The sequence below is a fragment of the Cyanistes caeruleus genome, chromosome 5, assembly GCF_971803275.1.
Source record: "Cyanistes caeruleus chromosome 5, bCyaCae1.hap1.1, whole genome shotgun sequence".
NCBI lineage: Eukaryota > Metazoa > Chordata > Aves > Passeriformes > Paridae > Cyanistes > Cyanistes caeruleus.
In genome coordinates this window covers 31,720,921-31,727,030 of record NC_141705.1, presented here as the reverse complement: position 1 = coordinate 31,727,030, position 6,110 = coordinate 31,720,921, and the positions used below count along the sequence as shown (strand labels likewise).

General features: G+C 37.6%; 1 long non-coding RNA gene across 2 annotated transcripts in view; it reads left to right on the top strand.

The window, feature by feature from the left end:
* LOC147653021 (uncharacterized) overlaps nucleotides 1-6,110 on the top strand; it is an 84,705-nt gene continuing 78,595 nt past the window's right edge. The window contains exon 1 of one of the 2 annotated variants that reach the window (XR_015286830.1): nucleotides 1-506. This is a non-coding gene — a long non-coding RNA (uncharacterized LOC147653021). The remainder of the gene's footprint in view (nucleotides 507-6,110) is intronic. The other variant, XR_015286829.1, reaches the window with a different exon arrangement.

Genomic DNA, 6,110 nt, shown 5'->3' with positions numbered 1-6,110 from the left:
ATTAGTGCTGGGAGCGGCCCTGGGGAGCAGCCGGGGCTCCGCCAGGAGTGACTCCGCAAAGAGGCGAAGCAAACCGGGCACAACAGCACCCTCGGGACACTCGGGGCACCACCGCGCCGCTCAGGGCCAGACGGGACAGCCCTTCATTGCAGCACGGGCTCTCCTCCGCTCCGTTTTCCTCCGCTGTGGATCAGCAGCCCCGGGGCCCGGCCGCAGGGTGGCGGAGGAAGGCTGGGAAGGGAGGCCACGGGCAGCCCTCACTGCCCGGCCGCCCTCAGTGGTGCCGGCGGCCTTTCCGTGCGGCCCGCTTGGCCCTCAGAGCATACCGCGTAAAAGCTAAAGATCTGGCAGGTTTGTTGGTGAAAGAGCAAGATCAAACACAACCTTTTAACAAAATCTGTAATCTAATGATAAAAACTCTGCAGAGCGCTTTCTGGACTTCTCTGGCTACCAAGGCACTCACAGGGAAGAAATCTCGCAACAGAACGCTGGTGGCGCAGTCCCAGGTTTTTGAAATATAATTGCTTGTCTAGTTTAGTGGTAGGAGATGTTGAAGAAATTTGGGCTTTTTAATATTCAGTCGCGGGGCTTATCATTCAGTGCTGATGCTAAAAGTTTCCATGTGTTTATAGAATTGGAGGATCATAGCTCTGCAGACCGACGGAGACATTGATAGTTGTCCATTTGAGCATTGTTTTGGATGGGTAATTGCAGTTATGTAAGTACAAGAGTCAAAGTGGGGTGATAACCCTCAGTCCTTAAGAACAGTAATAAGGTTTTCAGGGTCTCTGAAAAGACCTAGCGTGTTTTTGCAGAAGTACAAAGTTAGTGAAACCACTTTACACCTGTTGAGGGACAGCTGAAGGGTTTAGTGTCTGGAATTAGGCCAGCAGTATTACACAACAGCAACGAACATGAATCTTATATTTAGCTACTTATCAATGGAGAAATAATGTATTTTTGTTTTTAATTTTTGTGGCATCACAAGGAGAAAAACAAATTTTGGTTTATGTGTGCAATCCATAATAAATACAGCATAAAATCTGTCGCTAAAAATCTGTCCCTTGTGTACAGTTTTGGAGAATTTTATGGATCCTGTTCTAAGATTAGTGACAAAGTTGTCTCAAGATGTGTTTATTCAGTGCTTTTCTGTTCACTAGAATTAGAATCTTTACTGGGAGTCGCTGATGGAGAAATTTGCCCTTAAATTTTCAGGAATGGTTTTTAACAGTTACTGGTCTTCATCTTTGAGTCAGGCATTTCAGCCTGTCCTTAAGCTAGCAAATCAAGTAGGGATTTTTTTTTTGTTCTTATATTGGGCTGTTTTGTGAAAGGCAACTTACAAAATGTTTGTTAAATTGTAAAAAAACATACTATACCATGAAAGGTCTGGGGGACAGCAGAAAGCATTTTTTCCAAGGAATGCAAGAGCAAGAAGGATGAACTAGTGATGCAAGAATAATTCACCATTTGAATTGAATAAATGTGAAATTAATTAATCAGCTTCTGATACAAGCCATCCAAATTGTGGAAATTTCTCAGAATATTGCATCTTCTTTATTAATGAGGACACAACCATTAAGAGCCACAAGTTCTGCTATTATATGTGGCAGGAATTGACATACACATCAAGTTAGCATTACCAGAAGTATGTGTGTGAATCTCATCCAGGCAGAGAGTCCTGTGGTATACTTTCAGTTTACAGACCACATAAGGGTTCTAAATAATGAAATTATAGATCTACCCTGAAAGAGAATGTTTACTTGGAAATTTCTTCATGGTATTTTGCTGCCTGTTTGTGCCATCGTGGGGGTTGTGTGCAATGGAGACTGTTCTTTGCTTATCTGTGTTGTGATCTTCATAGATTCCTGAAAAGTTGGTAAGACCAGGAGGGACAACAACCTGGAGTTGTCAGCTCCTACTTGCTGTAAATAAACAAGATGAGCTCTTTGAAAATATGACAGCTTCCTAAAGAGAGAAAATTGTTTAGTCCCAAATTTGAGACAAACAGAGAATGGGTATGGAGGTCTTGACCTGAAAACATAATGGAAGTCCTGGCTTGAAAACAATAGGATCATTGCAAAATTCAGATGTACATCTTTATCTGAACCAAGACCAATACATTGCTTTGTTTAGCAATAAACTACATTGTGCACTTCATTTTCTATAACTGCACATCCAGATATTGACCCATGAGAGACCCTCTGTATTTCTCCAACAAGAAAACAAATGAAAAATAATGAATATTTGTTTTTGATTTCTTATGCAAAATACAGGAAAATTTTCCAGTGCAGAAAGATATTCCAGGAAGTTAAGCAGTGCGCAAAATCACAGAAAACAACAGTGAGACTGTTAGTTAATTATCTGAAAATGAAGAATTGGTTTAGTCAGTTTTTTCTGTTTTAGCAGCCAGTGATGATTTATGTAGCTGTCCTTCCTTCTATCATGAGCTCTCTCTTATAATATCATAGTTATCTGTTGTTAACATAAAGACTCATCCAATTTGCAGCTCCATTACAACATGTTTCTTATTAAAACCACCCAAAAATATTCACAAGAGATGTGAAGGGAAAAGAAACTGAAAACCAAGGACAGGAGTAGATGAAATAGAGCAACATTGTGCATCAGGAAATTGCCAGAAATTCAGCAATAAATGAACAAAATTCAGGAAGTATTGAGAAGTAAAATGAGGAAAGGCATAGCAAGGATTCTGAAATACATGATTTGTATAGTGGCATGCAGTTATATGTTCTGGTATATTTTTAAAAACTGCTGAATACATTCTGAACCCTTAAAATACTGCCTAGGTACTGATTTATTTTACAAAATGCTTCAACTTCATCTAATTTAAAGCTTTAGGAAAATGTCTGGCATCGCTCTTTCAACATGAAGGTTCAAGAAGTGCCAAGGATGACTCCTGTTTTCCTTAATTGGTGTTTGACATTGGTTGTCTGTTCCCTAAAGAAAGCTTTCACAAAAGAACTCAGCAACAGTTATTTGCTGACTGGTTTTAATAAAAAAGGAAAGAGAAAGAAAGAAGAAATACGTATTTGAGGCAGTCCATTGTTCTCATAACTTGCAATGTCAGATGGCAGTCTGTTTTCAGAGAGCATGACTCAGGTCTTTATGGCCTCATGAATCTTCTTAAGGAAATATGGGCTAAATATGAACAGCTAATGAAATTTATCTACATCACTCATTATGATAGAAATGTTAGAATCGGCTACAGACACAGCTGTCACTTGTTGATTATTGTGAGATGATCAGTAGACATGTTCCACCAACCTTTGAACAGGTGCAAGCTTGACAGGTTTATTGAAACATGATAGGAGTGAATATAGAAGTATGTGAGTCATTAGGATCTGACGGGGTGATCATAGAGACAAAATCCGTTAAATACTTGGAAATGTCAGTTTGATTCTCTAGCTTGAGAGGCAATGTGTGAGTCAGAGCTGTTTATGTAAATTGACCTCTCCAGCAATGTCTGAAGTATCAAGGGCAGTCATTTAAGAAAGAAATTCAGAAGAGGATTTCTGGTATAACACTGTTGGCAAACTTGCCCACTTTCATATAGGAATCTGTATGAGTGTAACTATTCATACTGTTCTGCTCTACTAATTATTTTGTACCATGTATCCAGTGTCCTCTGTTATTAGTAAATTAAGTACAAAATTAGACACAACATTTTTATCTGACCTTGGAATTTTTGGAAAAAAGAAATTGTCCTACTTTTCTGTATTATGTCTTGTATTGCGGTGAGAACATGAGTTTGAGCCCTTTCAGCACTCAGGAGGAGGCTTTGTTTCCAGAAAATTTAATTGCCATGAAAAGTCTTTTGGCAAACGGAAGTGAGATTCAGTACAACACTGTGTTCTGAATGCCTCAAAGGTTTTGCTTTTTTTCCTTACATGCCATAGTAGACTCATGATTGATTTTACAGCTTGTTACTTGCCCAGATGTTACCAGTGTAAAGCATATTTTACTCAGTCCTTACTTCTGCCTAGAGCAGGACAGTAACTGCTGTAATTTTTGTTAACAGGCATCAAAAACCCCATCTGTGTTTAGGCATGTTTTTCAAATAAAAATATCACCAGGTCATTAAAACTTCAAACTTAATAAGGGAACTTACCTTGTTGGCATTTCTGTGGACTTGTAAGGAAAAACAGCAGTGTGTGTCAGTGTGTAATTTCTGAAGCACTACACTTTCATACTCTGTCAGGGGTGAGAGTAGCTCTGGATTCAGAAAGGCCAGTTGTTAATAAATAGTGAAGAGGAAATGTGTAGGGAAGGCCATTACCAGAGCTGGGTGGTGCATGTGCTCATAGAGAAGAATCTCCTAACAAGCCAGAATGGAAACACTTAGATGAACAATGAGTCAGAGAAGTAACAAGTAAATATTTTTAGAATTATACTCTGGTATTAGGATTAAGGAGTCTTCTGAAGTTCCTGAGATTGTGTAGCCATACATTAATTTATACTCAAGCATCAGTTAAAAAAACTAGTCCTGTTAATACAATACAGGATCGTTACCTGACTTCTCTTTTTTAAATTCATTTTAACTTAAGGAAGAGAGAAATTGTTAGGAGACAACCGGTAATTGGATCAGCTGATAAAAGATCTTGCTGGCATATTGGTGTATGACTAGTTTTCAGATGCTGTGTATTCTTTCTTTGTGCTGAGTGATTACCTGTGCATTTCTCCCACTTTGCAGTTCTTACAGCTTCTTTATTTTAACTTCAGTCCATTAACCTTGTGTGAAGAAATGTTTATATAGCTCATCATGCCATTTTCACTTCCATACTGTAACTACTTTGTCTGCTTAGTCTAAATTTTAAACTGTGGGCTACCAATTTCTTTTAATTCTCAATACAGTGGCTGATAGAGTTGGACCATCTCTGCTTGATCTTGTAATATACACTTTTCTTGTAGGATGAGGTGAGGTAGACAGTGGAAGAATTTAATTTTGAAACAAGTAGCGTTTTAACTTTCTACATCCTACTTGTGTGTAGTTTTGAACTGGCTTGCTGAAAAGAGGTGCAAGAGATTTGGAGCAGTGAACAGAAGCTCTGTAAACATGACCATGATTTGGAATATAGGGATAATCTTGCAGTGAAATTAAAATGAAATTGAAGGAATTTGCAACAGTAAAATAGCAGAAAGGAATGCAATTCTTGGAAAATACTAGAAAGCCAGGATAAGTGTCTTAGTTAAGTGTCTCATATTTGACAGTTTTGTTCCACTCCAATTTTTTTTTAAATGTGCAAGATATGTAAGTAAAAATGTTAGAAGTCCAAACTGCACAAAAACAGTGGTGAGAATTATTTGTGACACTGGCAATTATAATAGAGAAATTTCATTCAGAAACACGATTATTAAATAGCATTCATTTATTATTAATGCATTGAATGACTCCTACACAAATGGAATTGTCAGTATGTGAAAAGGATATTTTGTCTGTAAATAGAGTGAAAGAATGATTTCCATCTGTGCAGTCATAGATTCTCTTTGGGATTTACTCTTCCTCACAGAAAATTACCTATTCCTGTGCTTTCTGTTTACAGCCTGTGAGCACTTCATAGTTACCCTGCAAAGCTGGTGCTGGGAAACTCAGATTCCTTTCTCATTGCAAATGAACTGGATATTTCTGTGCTTTGTGTCGGGAGTGTAAAGTGTTGCTACTGACACCCTACAGGTTTTGCATAAAATCGAAACATTGCTCTTTGTTGTAATACAGAAACTTGGTTCTGGCCTGAATGTGTAAAGACAATTGGCTGCATGTATTAACCGTTGTTTTTTTTGTTTTCTTTTTGGTTGCCATTGAACATATTATTCCATTCATATCTCCTTAGATATCTGGTCTAATTAATATTTAACATTCTATAAACTCCTGTTTTTACAGTGTAATTAAAAACTTCTCAAATCAAGAATATACTATTTTTAAAAATAATTATACAGAGAATGAGTCATCTATATAAATCTGGTTTAAGAAAAAAAGAAAAATTGTGAAAACCTTGCAAGTCATTTTTCCTCTCAGAATCCTGTTGGTATTTAGGGAATATTTTGTTTTTTGAGTAAAAGTAATTATCTTTAACTCTTCTACAGTTTCTGTG